At 32.0% G+C, this 18,818-nt stretch overlaps 1 pseudogene; it reads right to left on the bottom strand.

Moving 5' to 3' along the window:
* Positions 1-15,317: 15,317 nt before the first annotated feature.
* LOC149560710 (PI-PLC X domain-containing protein At5g67130-like) lies at positions 15,318-16,279 on the bottom strand (annotated as a pseudogene).
* Between the last annotated feature and the right edge of the window lie 2,539 nt (positions 16,280-18,818).

Raw genomic sequence — 18,818 nt, 5'->3', positions numbered from 1 at the left:
ACATAAACCATTAGGTGGAACGACATTACCTCGACAATTAATTCTATTATATTCCAACTTCCATAAGCAAGGTGTCACTCTTCATGGCTTTGATGTGGTCTCTTCTTTCCCATTGAAAAGATTTTTTTTTGTACTTCAATACTTATGATTCCTGTAGAGGAAGTGTCTACACTCATCAAACACCTTTCCTAAACTTTTTGAATGGCGAGATTTCATTTTTGGACCACAAACTAGACATGCAGATTTTCCCTTTGTTTGAAGACCTACAAGATAATGATATAATTGGATTATTAAATAAGTTGATTTTTATAATTAGAATTATTGTGTGAAACTTGAATTCACTATAACATACCATAAAAATGTCTTAGCCCTAGGGCATCATGGATTGTCCATGCAAGTATTGCATGGAATTGAAATTGTCTTTGTCCTATTGGTCTAGACATGTCATACATAGTGACACCGTTCCATAACTCCACCAACTCGTCGATAAGAGGCTCAATATATACATTCATATCTTTATCTTGATATTTACCTACTTGAATGAATAGTAACATTACATAATTATGGTGACCATTTTACTGCAAGATTTGCAAGTACATGTAAATTAATAACTATCAAATGATAAGATACCTGGAACAATCATTTCCAACATAATGTGCTCCCTCTTTATTGACATCCACAGAGGAATGTTGTTGTTGATAACAAAAATAGGCCACACTGAGTAAATAGATCTCATCTCTCAAAATGGATTGACACCATCAGTTGCCAATGAAAGCTTAAGATTATGAGGTTCTTCTTTGAAGTTTTGCCACTTTTCCTCTATGTGTATGAATGTTAAACCATCTGTAGGGATTCGAGTAATGTCATCCCAAATTCTATTGCATGCATGATAATCCATAGATTGAGCTAAGCTACTACACCTGAATAATTGCCGCATCCATGGAATAATGGGCATGTAATGAAGTACCTTTTGAGACACCTTTTTTGTTAGTTGATCTATTTGATATCTACTTGTATGACATATAGGGCATTGTGTTGCAAATTCATGTTATTTATAACATATAATATGATCATTAGGACAAGCATGTATTTCTTGATACTCCATTCCAATATCTTTCATAACAATAGATAATTCTTGATATGAGTGAGGTAGAATATTTGATGATGGTAACAGAAACTCGCCTATCAATCTATAGGAAAAAATATAAGTTGTTAATATAAACAATATTAGTGGTACATTATTCACCCTATGTTAACTATAAAGACATATATGACATACCTTAACATACATGACATTGTTATGTTAGATAAACCACTCATAACCTTCAAGTTCAACAACAACAATACAACCAGAGAGAAGAGTTTTTTGGAAGTCTTTATATAGGGGCTTGTATGCCTTCTCAAGTAGAGGTACATCGAGGCTATCATCATCATCATGATTAGATATGCTTGGACTAAATGAGTCATGGATCAATATATTTATACCATCATCTTCAATTGTGTTTTTTGGTGCATGATCATCATCTTCCATGGGATCATTATCTTCACCTTGGATATTTGCACCTCCATGTGTGTCCACTTCGAAAACTATATTCTTTGGATTGTTGTGGTTCATATCATGTACTTCCCTGGGGAGATCAACCTATATAAAATTGATTAACATAAATAAACCACGATCATCAACTCATCATCAAGTGATTTCATATGTATATAAATTGTTAAAATGGTATAATGAACGAATTACCAGTGGATGATAGTTATGCCCCCCTTCAATGTGACCATTCTCCCTATAATGTTTCTTAGCTATTTTGATTAGCAGTCTTCTATGATTTAAGCCCTTACAAATTTTTCAAGGACAATAACATTTTCCATCACCTTTTCTTTCCAAGTTAGACCACAATCTAGCGATTGTCTCCCTAATTTTTTTCTTCACTTATATTATCTGACATGATTGTTCTTTGCAGAAGAAAAAATTAGGCTATGAAAACTTTGGTCTACAACTTTCACAAACTAAGAAAAACTACCAAAAGTACGCAAATCTTCTTAGACCTAGATAAATACTTTAATATTTTAAAAATACTTTCTTTGACTTTATTCCTAAGACATTTAATCCAATCACCTTTTATAACATTCAATCAATTGCTCTAGGAAATTTTTTGGATAAGATTATTTGTAAAACATTGACCAACTGCCTGAAGGTCTTATTTCAAGAGACCTTACAACATTAAGCCACTAAAAAATATGCAATTTTCATGCTCGATCCCGTGGCTATATAACTCGTGCAATGGCCTTCTTGCTTAGCTGTAGAAGCTCTCCAACAATCAAATCATGCAAGCTACAAGGCCTAACAGAAATTTCAAAAACTATAAGCTAAAATTCTAGTTAAAATATACATTAGATTAAAAAATATGCAATTTTCATACCAGAGCACATGGCTATATAACTCGTGCAATGACCTTCTTGCTCAATTGTAGAAGCTTTCTAGCAATCAAATCTTACAAGCTAAAAGGATTAACAAAAATTTCAAAACATATAAGCTAAAAGTATAGTTAAAATATACATTAGATTAAAAAATATGAAATTTTCATACTCGAGCGTGTGGCTATATAACTCGTGCAATGACCTTCTTGCTTAGATGAAGAAGCTGTCCAGCAATCAAATCATACAAGCTACAAGGCCTAACAACAATTTCAAAATATATAAGCTACAAGACAAGACATATTATATGACATGAAAAAAGGAAAAAAATTTACAAGTTTTAGCAAGACATATTAAACAACATCATAGTGCTAGAGAGATCACAATTATATGAGTCAAACATAGTCATGAAAAAGCACATAAATTATCTGGTTATTGATTTGTTGACATATTGTTGTTGATAATTCTTTGTTATTATCTAGTTTGGAGATTTGATATATACACATTGTTGCTGTTTAAATGCTATTTAAGTGCATATATTTAATTACATTATTATTATGATGGTTTAAATGGTGATCAAATATGAAAGGGTCAATGTCCTAACATTTGAATATATATGAATGATTACACCATCCAAATGTTGCCATTCTGAATAATCTAGAAGAATTTAAATTTTTTGGAAGGGATAGGGTTATTATAAGAAATGTTGATGCCTTAAAAGACTTATTCATTGTTCATTAATGTTATTTTCTCTTCACCAATAATTGAGTTCTCTGCGATTTTCAGTCTATCACAAGTTGATTGAGTGTGCATATGTGCATGATTGGACATTTGTCATTTTGAGGTTATATTCTTTGTGGTAATAAACATAAAATTTATATGTACTATTATATGGCTATGTGATGTGAAATGTACTTTGGGTCACTTAGGGATTCATACTCTTGGTTGAGATGCCAACTGAGTATGCTTGTTGTACATTGCCTTTCTTGTAAAAGGGGATCGATGAGATGTTGTGGATATTGTGATTTGGTATATTAATATATTGGGATATTTCTTGGTAATGTGAGATCTTATTGAGATCCACCCTCTTGGCATGTTCACCAATGGAGTCATGTTATTATATTGTGTGATCATCTTGGGACCTGCACTCTTGGTGAAGACCAATCAAGTCTTTTGAGTTTATATTGTTACCTTCTCTAAAAATTTTAATCCATGCATGACTTCTGAGGGTAGTATGCATAATAGAATCCCTGAGCACACCATGAGCAGTTTCTCAACCCCCAAGAATACCAAGAGTGCTACCTCAAGGCAATGGGTGACTTGTGAGGGTAGTTTCACAATTAAATCCATGAGCATAATACCATGAGCACTTCCTTAAGGCAATGGGTGAATATTAACTCAGCTTGTGGGCAAGTTTGCTAAATTTTCTTATAGTAAGAACAAGTTTTTTGTGTTGCACAGGGTACCAACAAAATAGTGTATAATATCTTTTTCTTTACCTGGCTTTCAATAAGGGCTGTCAGTGGAAAGTAATCAAAGAGATCTGTAAAATACTTCCATACATTTGCATTTCCATATTTTTGCAGACATTCATCGTAAAATCCATACCTGAAATTGCAAGAAAACAAAATAATTCTTGAACACAGTCAAAAAATTAAGATAAATTACATAGTCATGAAAAGGCACATAAATTAGTTATTATATGCAATTAAAAGATATATAGTTAGATAGGGACATCCATAGGGCATATTGGAGAAATGAAATGATCATATAGATTTCATATAGGATTTTGAAGATGATAGTGTTCTAAGGCAAAGAATCAGGAATCTACCTCCAGTCAAAAATGTTACAAAGAGAATGCACTTTTTTATATTGATTGTTTTTAATGATTTTGCTACTACTTTGCATAAGTTTTTAGCATGATATAGCTCTAAAATAATTGCCAACGATTTTATTTTGTAGTTTTGGTGGTGATGTGTTTATGTGGCTTGCTTTGGGTTGCTTCTTTGTTCATGTTCAGAAGCATGTTAATTGATGTGCATGTGTCATCAATATTTCCAACAATGTTGTGTTTAAGTTCAAGCACTTGTATTATATTATGCAGTAGGCTAATCACTAAGTAATGCACTCAAGGTGATCATTGAAGGTTTTAGAAGCTACAAGGAGCAGGTGGCGACTGAGCCATTCAGTCCCAAGCATATCTTAAATCTCTTTTAGCAAAGTCTGAATTGTAACATATATGCTTTATTTGTATAGAATCTTTATCTTTAAAAGGTTGTTTAAAATTCATGCTATATTATTGCTGTCAATAAAATGATACTATGGAGGAAACTTTACAAGGTTAATGAGGTGCAAGGGTGAATGCTTTGAATCGATAAGATAGGTACCATACCAGGTCACATGTAGAACATACCTGTAAGTTTGAGACAGATAGTTAGACTTTTAACTATAATCGTACTCATATTCCCTCTTCTTTGAAAGAACCCATGGACAAGAATCTATGTGTACTTGATCAAACAAAACCATGAAAAGTTGTCTTAGATTGCATAAAACAGAGATATGAAAAATCAGTCATAATTTTGCTCACATAGGGAATTTATTGAAAAAAATGCCGAATACACATTACAACTATGGATGATTGGTGGGGTCTTTTTTTTGCTGGTGACATTTTGGTTATGGGAGCCAAGTTTAATCCCATTTTTAAGGGTTGGGGATCCTTTAAAAAAAATTGTGTTCTTTTGGAGATCCTCTAAAAATCCCATTATGGTTGTGGGATCGGTTTGGGGAGTCTTCTTAAACCCTAGAGTTTCAAATCACTTTCTAATGATCATTTCTATGAGGTATGTGATTTTTAAAAGACTTGGGAATCCTATCAAAATAATTGTGCAATCAAATTCAAAATTTGGGAGCATTCCAAAACCCCAAAGTTTTAGTTGGATTTTTGATGATTGATCTTCTAAGGTTGTGGGTGATGATATTTTTGAGAGCCATGTTAAAACCCATAGTAGTGGCTATGGGAGCCAAGCCAAAACCAAATGATGAGGTTTGTGGAGCCTTTCTAAACCCCGTGGGTCCCCTTGATAGATAGAATGATTATGTTATGTGTTGCTTTAACATTGTGCTAACTTTTGGGCAAGTGGATCTTTGTTTAACTTTATTTTAGTTGTCAATTGTTTTCTTGTTTTGGGTTGTTGTCTTATAATACTTTTTCTATTGTAGCTATTTATTTTAGTGGGGTACCATGTCCCCTTAAACATTTTATTGTAAAGGGTTTTGGATCCCCTTCAAAGACTAGTTTTTCCCTAATAAAAAATATTCCTTAATGTTCCAACTCATCCACTTGAGTTATCCTACATTTGAGATTCAAACTTAATCAACTAATTACCATGGAGAGTTGGTTCTAATGACTACATATCCATCATGTATTGATTTGCATCTATAGACTAACTTTCAAAGTGTGGAAATCTTTATTTTTGTAAGGATCAATAATTACTTTAGTGTAGATTAGGCTTTTATTTGTGAAGAGTAGATTCAAAATTTTACTATAATGTTCCCTTGCTATAAAGACTTGTGAACATATGATGATTTCCCTTTAAACTAATGATATTAGAGTTCCTTCCTTGATGTTTTTCAATGTCCCAATGAGTCACAATCTGATTTTTCAATTTGATATCTGTCTAATGATATGGGTTTTGTATAGAATGGCCCAAAATAGCTCTCATGCGAAAAAACTTCAAGAAACCTATAGGAGATATCCACATATAAAGTTCTAGGAGTATTACTAAGCATGATATTTTATAGAAGCATTTTTTTAGAAGGTTCATATTTCTATGAACATGGCATTGATATAGCAGAAGTAATGTTTTGAAATTCGAAGGCATCAAGTAGAATTTCTTATCATAGAACTATACTAAGCTTTCCTATGATGAATAGAACGTGGCTAATATATTATTGAAGAACCAACAAATGATCTATTCAAAATTTCAAAGAGAGGAGTACAACTCTTGTAGGATCTAAAATAAAAATAACTTAAGATTAGTCCACAACAGATGTTATACACAGGAAAAACTATATCATCAGCATGCAACAAAGAGTAGTGTTAGTTTAAAAGCTATCACATTTTCAAGACACGTTAACTTCATTACACAAGTGGGAATATTTTTAATATATAAATAAAAAAATGAAGCACAAAGTTTACTACCGGTTGAAGCTTTGAAAAACGGTAGCATCTACATTAAGAAAAAAATAAAAATTATGTAAGGAGCTTTCAGAATAGAAGTATGGTACTGGTCTTCACTGAAATAGTTTTTTCTAAGAGGCACCTAATGACCATGTTTATGAATTTCTTGAGTAATAGTAGGAATGAAGAGTATATCAAATATTTCAAAAATATTTTCCAATGCAAGAGATTTCAACATTCTTTTTAAAAATAAATCTATCTAAAAGCAAGCTTTCAATTTTATTAACCTATGACATGTTGACAAGAAATACTAAAAGAGAAATATTTTATTTAAAAAATCACAAAGAATTCATCAAACAAGAAAGTTACAACATCCTTTGAGAATAAAATGAAGACTTAAATTATCAAACAAAAGTAACAATATGGTAAGAGTAAGAGGAGCAGGAGCCATTGATAAAAAAATTCAAACAATACTTCTTGACATGCACCTCTCATAAACTATTTAGTTGGAAATCGATGCAACTAATTCCATGCCCTTGAATACGTACCCTTGAATCAGAGAGGAATCCGATGCATTCACACTTCAATGGGAACTCTGAAGGGCAATCATGACACATGAATTGATCGATTCTTTTGCATGAACCCTGTAATCCATAGAGTCAATGTTTCTCCTAAAATCTTTGCACCCTCTTTCTTGTTTGGCTATAATTTCCCCTTAATTTCCCCTTACTCCACTCAGAATGCTCAACTCTCAATGGTGGTGCCTTCCTTCATAAACTCTTTCGCTCCATGCAGGGACCCTTGATCAGAAACTCTTGAAGTGTATAATGACAACCAACATGAACTTTTTTTCTCTTATAACCCAATGATGTCGCAATTACAACGTCGTTGAGCTATAACTCAAAAAAAAAACCCAAAATAACATAATATTTGCCCACCATCGCAAATTGGCATCACAAATTGACCCCTAATCTATTAGTGTATAATCTTATGTATGATCAAAGCAAGTACAAATTAAAATAGTTAGAAAGTATTGTATGTGTATCTATTCCTGTGAAGAACTTCATTGTATAAATGCATGTTAGGGTAGTTGGCTCTTTTTTCATACATTTTATTTGATCTACTAGCTCCTAATAGGGTTGAAGTAACTCCGAATAGGTTTGAGGATTCTAACAAGGCCAAATACTCTAACAAGGACTCAAGATACTATATGTACTTCAAAGACTCCTAATAGGGTCAATATCCTTAACATGATTATATTTTTTACTAGATCATCTAGTGGGTATTATCTCCATTGGGGTTTTCCCTTGGCAGGGGTTTCCCTAGTTAAAAAATAATTGTGTTATGAGTTCTCTATGTGCATGGTTATATTTATTTTTCAATGTTTTTGGTTTACTTTCATATGCAAGCTACAAAGTAATTAACAATTCTTAGTTGTGGGAAAAAGTTCTTAGTGATTCACCCCCCCTCTCAGTATTATTTATTTCTAACAATTGGTATCAGAGCCCAATTGCTCTAAAGAAGTTTAACAAGTTGAGTAAGATCCCTATTGATATGAAATAGTTGAAGAAAAATTATGAAGAAGCTCTTGAACAGATTGACCTTCTTATAGAAGAAATAGATAACCTGATAGATAGATATGAAGATGCAAAGTCTACATTGGTAAACTAAAAGACAAGACTGATGATTTGAAATATGGCAAGGAAACATTTGTGTAGACTAATTACAATGATGAAGTAGGAAATCTCAAGAAATAAAATGAGATCTTGAAACATGAATTGAAAATTTTTGAAATTAAGTTGAGTCTTAAGAAAGATAGTAGTAAGAGTGAACTTGAACTAAAAAATGAGAATGTAGACCTTAGATCCCAGTTGAGAAAAGTAATATTTGAATTAGATGCTATCAAGATTGAGCATTTAGAATTAGAAAAATAACATATCATTTTGAAAGGAGAATTGACACAAGCTAAGTGATAGTTAGGAAACTTTATTCCAGTAGTGAGAAGATTGATGAACAAATATTTCACCAGAGACCTTCTTATGATAAGAAAACACTTGGATATCTTATTGGAGATAAATTAACCAATAAAATTGAAATAAGAGATCAAAATCTAGTTATTGGTTCCCCTAAAGAATCAAATTTGAGTAAAGAAGAATCAAGCACAACTATTGATGTATGAAAAGAGATTGAATTAGTTTATTTGTTAGCAAAACATGATGAACCTAAGAAAATAGAGAAAGGTGATAAACCTAAGCAAGATGAACCACCCAAGGAATTAAGAAATGAATTTAGAGGTAGATGTTTCGTATGCAATTAAGTTGGTCATATGAAAAGATATTACATAGGTAAGTATTTTAAACCTATTACTAATCTCTATTGTTATAATTGTCATGGTTATGGGCATAAAGCATTAGATTGTAAGAAACCTAAGTTTATGGTAATAAAGAAAATAGTACAATGTTTATTAATACTAACCCTATAGGTAATGAAACAAGGAGATCACAAAGAAAATCCAATGATGGAGAGAAACCTAATGGATAAAAGAACAAGTTTGTGTGTTACAAGTGCAATAAACCTAGACACATTGCATTAAATTGTGAAGCACTTGAAAGTGACAATCGAACCAATTAGAGAAAAAAATGCACCTATATGTTAGTTATGTAATAACTTCAGACACACAAAAAGATATTGAAAAATGGATAGATGAAGTTTTAATAGAAATCCTAACTATAGAAGGAACAAGAACAAAAATGACTAAAGGAATGAAAATGGTAGTGATACCACTCAAAAGGAAGTAGTCAAGGAACATGTTGACGAATTCAAAGAGATGTTTTTGATAGCTAAGGTTCTAGAATGATGTTATACAATTTTCAAGGAACAATATTTCAATGCACCTAATAAAAAATTGAAGTCACAAATTGTTTCTGACTCATCCTACCTAAATTAAGTAGTTTTAGAAGAGGTAGAGTATCAGTAGGTCAAAACTAGTGTTAGAGTGTGAGTTGCAAGTTGCATAGTTAATAGGATGAAAAGGACATTGAGAGGAAGCTATGGTAATGCGTTCAAGTCTAGATATAATTGCAATAAGTGAGAATTTAGAAAACAAGCTTACTAGTAAACTAAGACAATGTTTGAATTTGTGGTAAATACATATTTAATGCACAATGTAATTTGAAATGATTTAAGGATCATGAACAAGATTATGTGTACCATTTGTTAATGTGCAATGTCTTGAGAAAATTAAAGAGTGATTTGATATTAAAGTAAAGCATAAAGAAAGATGTTTAAACTGCAAAGTTTTAGGAGCCCTAAAATGCAATTTTAAGGTATTTTATAGATCTAAAACTAAGGTTTTTAGTGTATATAATTGAATTGTAATGGCTAATCAAATAGTTTATAATGTGAGTGAAATGTCACGATATGTATCATTGAAACAACCATTTTTTTCACTTATGGATAACCCATTAGGTGTATTTTCACAATTTCTAGAAAATATGCTTGATGTTGAAGACATTAGAAGCTATATACATTGAAATTTGAGAGCATAGGTGATAAATATTTAGATAAGGACTTAGGGAATATGTGTAATAGTGACCTATCCTTGAAGTCTACATATGCATACCTAAGTGAGTTGAACTTGGTAAAGTATATGTTTTATATGAAGTTTGACAACAATGATTGGACCCGAATCATTCTAAGTAGGGTATATGATGATATGTTCTAGTTAGGATATGTGCAAGTTGAAAATAATAATGACCTAGTTCACAAGGTCACCAGGTTGAGTAAAGAAGGATGCAATCCCATAAATGAGAACAATCTTAGGAAGATGGTTGAGACTAACATAAATACAAGATTTTATGGAAGGAATATGAAGGTAGATTCAATTTAGGACAAAGAAGTGAAATTATTGAGTAAGATATTAGGGTACTATTTTAACCATGGCTCAAGGCTAAAATTAGTACTAGCTAGATTCTTACATATAGCTTATGCAATGGAAATTTAGGGAAGAAAAGTAAATTTGTGTGAGATTATTAGATTATAGTTGTTAGAAAATATTGAAAAAGTGATGAAGAAAAAGGGCATAATCTTCAGATTTGAGTCCTTACAAACTCATTTATTATTTTAAGAAACAATAAAGTTCCTAGGAGTGGAAAATTGGGATAGCAATGAGTGTACACTAAAATTCGTGGCTCAATGCTATAGGTCAAAGCTAGAGAATGTCAAAGATCATGACATAAAAAAAATGATGAAGAGTTTCCATATTGAAATGAAATAGAGGTACAAAATACTCCCATCCATGGTAGAGAAGTACAACGATGATATATGCATCATGGTGGAGATAGACAACACATGCATGGAAGCTTTGGAACCAAGAGTTAAGTTCATAGAGCCCATGGGATATGAAATGAGTACAAAGCTTATAGAAGGGTATGGGCAGATCATACTTCAATTTGAGAGGGACACAAAATTCCCTAGATGGGGAACCTATGATGAGAAGATGAGGATAGTTCATTCTAAACTACATATAAAGGAAAGAAAGAAGAAATTTGTGAAAGTAAGTGATTCCATCCTTAAGGAATTAGACATGACTCAAGAGGAGTTCAATGAGGTGAAGTGAATTTCTCTAGAGATGAAAGAAAGTGGGTAGTCTAAAGTGCTAGTGGCAAATCCTATTGTTATTGTAGGACCTTCAAAAGGTGTAACCTTTGTACAACCATCTGCATAGATGCCTAGGTTCCCATTGCACCACATGTAGCAATTGGACAAGTGCAATTAGTAAAGACAAGAAGTGAACAACCTAGGCGGCAGCCGGAGGTCAAAACACTTGTTGTGTAGAGGAAATTAGTGAGATTGGTGAAATTTAAGCAAGAACCTACACCATCTATTCAAGAAAAGGGTCAAGTAGACCCCCATCAAACTACAAAAGAGAAGGAAGAGACTACAAGTCAATGATTCTAAATAATCTAAGGATGAAGCTAAAGATAGGCCAGAAGAGCAAGGAACCCATGAAGGCAAAACTCCAACAGATAAGAAAGCATGGAATCCAAAGGTAGAAAATATTAACATCCAAATTATTAATGTTGAAAATTTTATAAAATTAAAAAAGTATTATAGTTTGTATAATGATATGGATAGAAGGTAGTTAGAGACTAGTATTGAAGAAAATGGAACAAAAGTGGAGAAGATCCATAGTATGATTAGAAGAATGGAATCATATAAGGAGAAGGTAACAAAAAGGTTTTCTAGTCTTAGAAAATCCTTATCTCCAAAGATTGGAATTTTGTAGAGGCAACTAGAGGAATGTCTCTCAACAAATACCTCATATGATGAGTTTACTTAGAGTAACTTGAGCACAATTGAAGTGGCATCCTATGCACTATGTATACTAATGAATATCTCTAATACAATAAAGGACAATTGGAAGAAGGAAGTCAACAAGATAAAACTTGTTTATGTTGATTATTTTTCTAGATTAATAAGTTGATCAACAATAGACTGCCTAGTTTTTGGATATAGTTTTTGACACCTTCGCTATTGATGTCAAAGGAGGAGTAATATGTAAAGGAAAATTGTATGTATGTATTACATATATAAGGGGGAGTACACTTATGTATCAATGTAAAGGAGTGATAAGAAATGTAATGATCCATCAAAACATCAATAAAATTGCCATGATTTGAAGGAAACTTTGTGTAGTAACTTTATTTGTTTTTGTTATGTATGACATCATTTTGGGATATAGCCAATTTTCCCAAATGTTTCCATCAATGCCAAAGGGGGAGATTATTGGAAATATAGTCATATAGATATCTTGACAATTTTCATTTATGGTAACATGTATTCAACATTTCATTTATGCATTTAGAGTTAGAAAATTGTGTAAGTGTTAGACAATTTGTAGTGACACGTAGACAAATATGATGAGCACAGATGACTCATTAAGAGTTAGCTTATGCAAAGTTGAGGAGACATCTATGACCACTAGTATATTATAAGTGAAAATTTCTCCAAAATTTTTTACCAAACATTTTTTTGGTTTTTATGCCCATGTTGGTCAAAATTTCAACCAACTTGGGTTGAAATAACAAAAAGACAATGTTTATTTGTTACTTGATACTTTAATTTTCATTTTGTTTCAGCACATGATTGGAGCATCTGGTGTGTGGCATTCATTGAAGGAAATTTCCTTTCTATTTGGAGTAGTTGGGCCTTCCTTGTTCTCCTACTAGTGGTCATGGATGCTCATCAGTGTCAATTTCCATATTCTCTACATTCCCAAATTTCTATACAAAACATTTTGAGGTATGAGTTCCATTCATGCCTTTCATGTTTCTATTTCCATAGTCATGGCATTCTCGAATTTCTCACCACTCTATCAATTTAACACTTCTTGCAATGTCTTCATACTCACAATGCTATAATTTTATTATTTTCTCCATTGTTGCTTTGTCCAACTTGTAACATCTCAACAATTTTAGGATAATCAAAGATCATAAAGTTTCAAAATCATCTAACAATGTTTCTAGTTAATAAGACCCTTCTATAAATGAACTATCTAATGTTTTGAGATTCTTGAATCCATTTGGAAGACTTGAGCTAGAAAAGCACTTTCAGAGAAAGGTCTCCAAGAATGTAAGCTCCCCAAACCATGATGGAAGACTCACTAAATTGTTACATTCATGATTTTTGTGTGACATTGGTTGTTCACCATCTAAAATCACACTGTCATCTTAAACAAGATGGTTGAATTAGTTCCCACAATCTCTGGATTGTTTAGCTTGTCAATTGGAGGTAATTTCATGTTGCTCCATAGTTATAAGTCCTATCATCACCTTGAATTGGTATTCCAATATATTTTAATATCTAATTGATTTAAATTAGAAAAGTTAGGAATTTAAAATGATGTTTACTTACCATGAGAGTTGGAGAGGGCCTCTACGATGATAACTCTTGTAGGGATTGCAATGATCTTTAGTATTTAAGGTATCACAATATTTATTTCCTAGATTCAGTTCTTTGATATAGAAAAATCATATATTCTAATGCACACAACCTCCTTTCTATTAGTATTCCTACTAGCAACATAAACTTATAATAGATAGAGAATAACATAATAAATAAGATCTTGCAAGGGATATGTTGCTTACTGTCTCATGGGAAACATTAGATAAGAAGACAATGGTTTCCCTCTTATTAACATCAAAAAACCTAGATGTGCCAAAGACATTAAAAGAATTACAAATATCAATGAAGGAATTGTATGTAGAAAACCCATTTCCTACACACCCACTTGCATCTCCTCCAACTATGGAGTTGAAGAAATCAAATGAAACAATCAAAGAGACTCCTCCTCCACTAGTTAAAGTGGAAAGAGAAGAAGAAGAATAGGGGTGTTCATTATAGCCATCCCCACAATAGGCATCTCCACTTCCACAATATCTATATTGACTACAATAGAGTTCATTACTACATCCACATTTTCCACCCTTTATTGAACTAACTTACTTTGTATGGTTCATTATAGGCAACACCTTTTGGTGATTTTAGATGAGCATTCTAATAATATGAGCTTTTGCAAAATATTTTCAAACATTTGAGTTTTTCAATATCTTCTTGAGTAAGATTAAGGTAGTGTAGAATGCATGGACTATAAACTAGAGATATACTTGTGCATTACGAGTTTCCTAATAGAAATACAAGTGACAATTGTGTTTGTAATAAATTGAATGACGTGATGACTGACATACATATTATTGTGTAGTAGTGACATACATAACAAATGCATATGTTTTGTAGATAAGAATATGAATGAATTTAAAAATGAGGGATAGAGAGAAGATAAAAGTGAGAAAGAGAGGGTTAAGGTTACATTTAGATGTGTTACAGAGAGCAGGATCAAGATAGAGATATGAGGTGATATATGCAGAGATAGAGAGGGGGAATTTTCATCCAAGAAGCTTATCCAATATTTATCAATAATCCAATAGTGCACATGCTATAAAATTCCCCACTGGAGTTTCGAGATTTCTTACTTTTCTTTGTAGAGTGATAATTTTTTTGAAACTCTATGGAATGGTGTGAGAATCAACATGAATTTTGTGTGTTGATGATTAGATTAAGCCTTTCTCTCATTTACTAAAGTGATTTTTTGAAAAATTATAAATAATTTTGTACATTATATTTTTGAAAATAAAAAATGATTGATGATATACTAGGGTCTTTTTATTTCAAGTATAACCATTTTTACCTTGATTTTAAATAATACCCAATTTCATGGTTAGAGATTTTGCACAAATACTCATAATACCCATACTCATGCACCCATTTTTGTGATTTGTATATAGAGACATAGAATAAGATATTGATTAGTTTTCTTTAAACTACAAATCAATAAATTGTTTATTATTGTTCAAAAAATGGCTACAGTACAAGTAAAATACCAACATGTGATCATCAAAAATAACTTGGTGATCAATTTCTAAAGAAAAAATTTCCTAACTTAGTTTATTGATTCACAATACTCACAAGATCTATACGATAATTTCAATGGTGTCTAGGGTTGAATGATGTATGTCCTAGTTCATAGATGGAACTGAAAATTGACAATTTCCTTATATATAATACTTAATTAAAAAATTGGTCTTAAGCTCACAAAATTCATTATGTGTGAGCATTGGATTCACATATACATCACAAAAAAAAACCATCTTCTTTATGCCTAGAGAGTATAGGGAAGATGTATTAGGTATAGCAAGAAGAGAAACATAGTAAGAGGAATGAAGTGTTCAACATAAGTAGCCATAGAGGCATCAATTTTCTAAATTGACCAAAGGTAAATCTACTTGGACTCCAAAATGTGCTTGATTTTTTATTACTTTATGTCTTGCGTAAACCAAACACTCCATTTTGTCTAGCATTCTATAACATCACTAAAACCATAGATCAGTTGTCCATTCAACTTATACATAGCTTGAAATGCACCTCCTCCATTGCTTCTCATGTATAAATCTACTACTAGGAAGCTAGCTAATATTTTTCTACATTCTCATAACACATACAAAGTATCTTTTTAAGCTAGTTAGAGTTGATAGTATAGGCTTATGTGACACTAGATTGTTAGGGAAAAGTCCCCAAGAAGAGGGATTAGCTTGTTCAAGTCAAAATTTTTGATTTAGCTTACTTTGTGTAGCTTTCGTTTGATAAATGAACATTACCATATTGATTCTAAACTACGTAATTTCATTGGTAAGAAATTCCTTCAAAGGCCTCTTTTGATGATTGAGAAGTGAAAACAATAAAGCACTAATTTTTTGCAACCATGTCACTCATGGTAGGAGAACATCCACCATTTTTTGTCATTCTTGATACTGAAAATGAGTATTTCATGAACCCAATTATAGTAAAGACTTTGGTTAACCATTTGGATGATCTAATATAGTCTTCAATGAATTCTATAATGATTTTAGATGGATTAGCTACTAAAAATGATGCAATCTCTTTTAATGTACTTATAGTAGACATAAAAGTTGTGATGCTAAGGTAGGTGCATCTGAAGGAATGGTAAAGCCGAATATCATTCTTGAAATTGTAGATGTCCAATGCAAGACCCAAAAAACAATTATTCAGATGAATACTCACACTATCCTCTTGTTTGGAGAATCTTATAGGAGGGGTACCCATGTAAGACTTCTCTCAAAAGGGAATGCATTGGTATTATAATAGATCTTCATCTTTCTTTATTTTTTTAGCCTCATCAAACTTACTTTCAATTTACCTCTTTAATGTGAACTTTCAACTTCATGTTGATTATCTTGGAAGATTGGGAAGATTGTTGGAAGATTGGTTGGAAGCATGAATGTTGATGATATGATGATATGTTACATTCATGACTGAGTTTGTCATTGATGTCAACATAGCATGTTTGATGTCTTCTACAGTATGTGATAGAATAATAGTGGAAAGATCAAGTTGGTATGGATGACTAGTTGAGCATTGTAACCACTTGAGGTTATGGGAGATACTTTTATGTATCTAGAATATGCATTTAACATCAAAAGAACAAAGGATAAGTCTAGAATAAGTTATGTAAGTTTTTGTGATGTTTGTTCTGAGATAGAGTTTACAAGGGCATGTTCTAGTAAACTTGTTATATCTCTTACTAGGGTTGATATCTTGAGGATCAAGGTTGAGGACATGTAGAAGACATGTTGAGGATGACATAGATAACCTCACACATAATAATTTTGTATGTACAAAAAATAATTTAAGTTGCAAGATGGAAGATTAATGTTATTGCTAAGTGTAACGTCTTCTTAGTGTGGTCCTATAATAGTTAATTGAGAAGGACTAACAACCAACTTAGGGAATTTATTTATGGACTTGGTATAAAGGAAGGGAATTTTCCTTTATCATGGTATTAAATAAATTTATTATGAATTGATGATAAGAAGCAGAAAGTGTGGAATGTGAAGTTAACCAGAGTAGTATAGAAGTGAAGGAAACTTCATTGCCAAGGTTTTCCTGAGTGATCTGAGGTTTTGTATTTGGATCTAAGAGTCATGACTTGGTCTACAAGGTTTGATACTAATTTTTCTAGTTGACAGGAAAGAGGAAAGGACAAAAGGAAAGAAAAAGATAACAATAAATTACTTTTTTTATTAGTGAGCCCTTGTAATTAAAATTACATGTTTGGGCAATGGACTCTTCTTGCATACATTGTACTTCAACTCCTAACAGGATTGGAATCTCCTAACAAGGATTTAAAGTCTCCTAATAGAGACTCATTGTAGTAAATGTTGTAACAGACTCCTTACAAGGTTTATCATGTAATAAGGAATATTTATATTGGTACATTATCTTGTGGGCATCATTCCCACTGGGTTTTTCCCTCTAATCAAGGGTTTCCCTACTCAACATATCTAGTGTATTTGATTATAATTTTTCTTTACTTTGGTTGAATGGTTAAATCTATTTAAACAAGATAATTTTTTAAATTTTTGGATAACTAATTCAAACCCCCACCTCCACCCCCTGCCCCCCTTTCCCTCTTAGTTATCTTCATGAACTATTGTTTCTAATAATTGGTATCAGAGCATCAAGTCCTTGAAGAAAAAAATTAACAACTTTAGGAGATGTATGGTGAGAGGATGTTCAGGAAAGATAGTCCGAAGTTTGATGGAACAAACTATGATGATGTGAGGCCTTGCCCTGACCCATTGTAGCATAGCTGATACATTATTATTTTAATACTCATGTCTTGATATGTCAAGACACTATCAGATATATTGAACATATTATGTTATTTCGTGTTGTGTGATGTTTACTTTTAGATATTTGATTTTGTTGTATGAACATGTATTTTGATAAAGTAAGTGAATGTAGAATTAACACTATGATTATTCAATTTCAATGATTGAGAATATGAGTAGAATGAGATAAACAACTGATTAATTGAAAGATGAATGTTTTAATTTATGAGATTCCCCTAATATGTTATATACATATGTGCATGTAATTTTCTTGAGCTACTAATGTGTGCAGTGAGTGTGTAGGATATTATAGCTAAGAGACCTAATAGAGAAATGAAATTGAACCCTACATGTACCATTTGTGGAAACCTCACTATTTGTATTTTATTTGTATCGTGAGATGTGTGAATGTATCATTCTATAATCAGTGTATGTTAATGTTTTGTAACAGTGTCTTTATAGTGTCACCTGACATTCATAAATTTGTATATGCATTCCAGTATGATAGTTAGGGTTAACCATGTAACCTAAAGATCTAAGTTGCAATAAGTTAGTGACCCCTTTGCTTATCAGGTTTTAATCAAGATTAATTATTGCTAATCCAAATTAGTGTTTAATGTACATGTTGAAGGTGTTAGATAGTCCTAAAAATGCTTAGCATTTGTTAGGTCCCAAATTAATCCCTAAGGCCTAAAATCATGAAATCTTAATACCCAAGGGGTATGGGTATGGGTTGGCAGAATTTTCTATCCCCCTCTTCCCTTTTATTAACTTTTATGGTCACTCAAAAATCCAATTTTTTCTTTGTTACAAAAATTGATTGAACCCATCATGAATTGGATGACCTTAACTCCACCTTGAGGTTAGCCTTAGGTCTAATTATGCTAGAAGCCTCTAGAACTTTTGGGCAAGTGGGGTAGTTATTTCTTTTAGAGTTGGTTGAGTTTAGGATCTAATTTAGAGACAATTTT

This window comes from Cupressus sempervirens, chromosome 4 (assembly GCF_028749045.1).
Source record: "Cupressus sempervirens isolate cs-2001-9-10 chromosome 4, ASM2874904v1, whole genome shotgun sequence".
In the NCBI taxonomy this organism is placed as follows: domain Eukaryota; kingdom Viridiplantae; phylum Streptophyta; class Pinopsida; order Cupressales; family Cupressaceae; genus Cupressus; species Cupressus sempervirens.
Note: the sequence above shows the minus strand (reverse complement) of the source record. Positions and strands in the feature narration are given on the sequence as shown.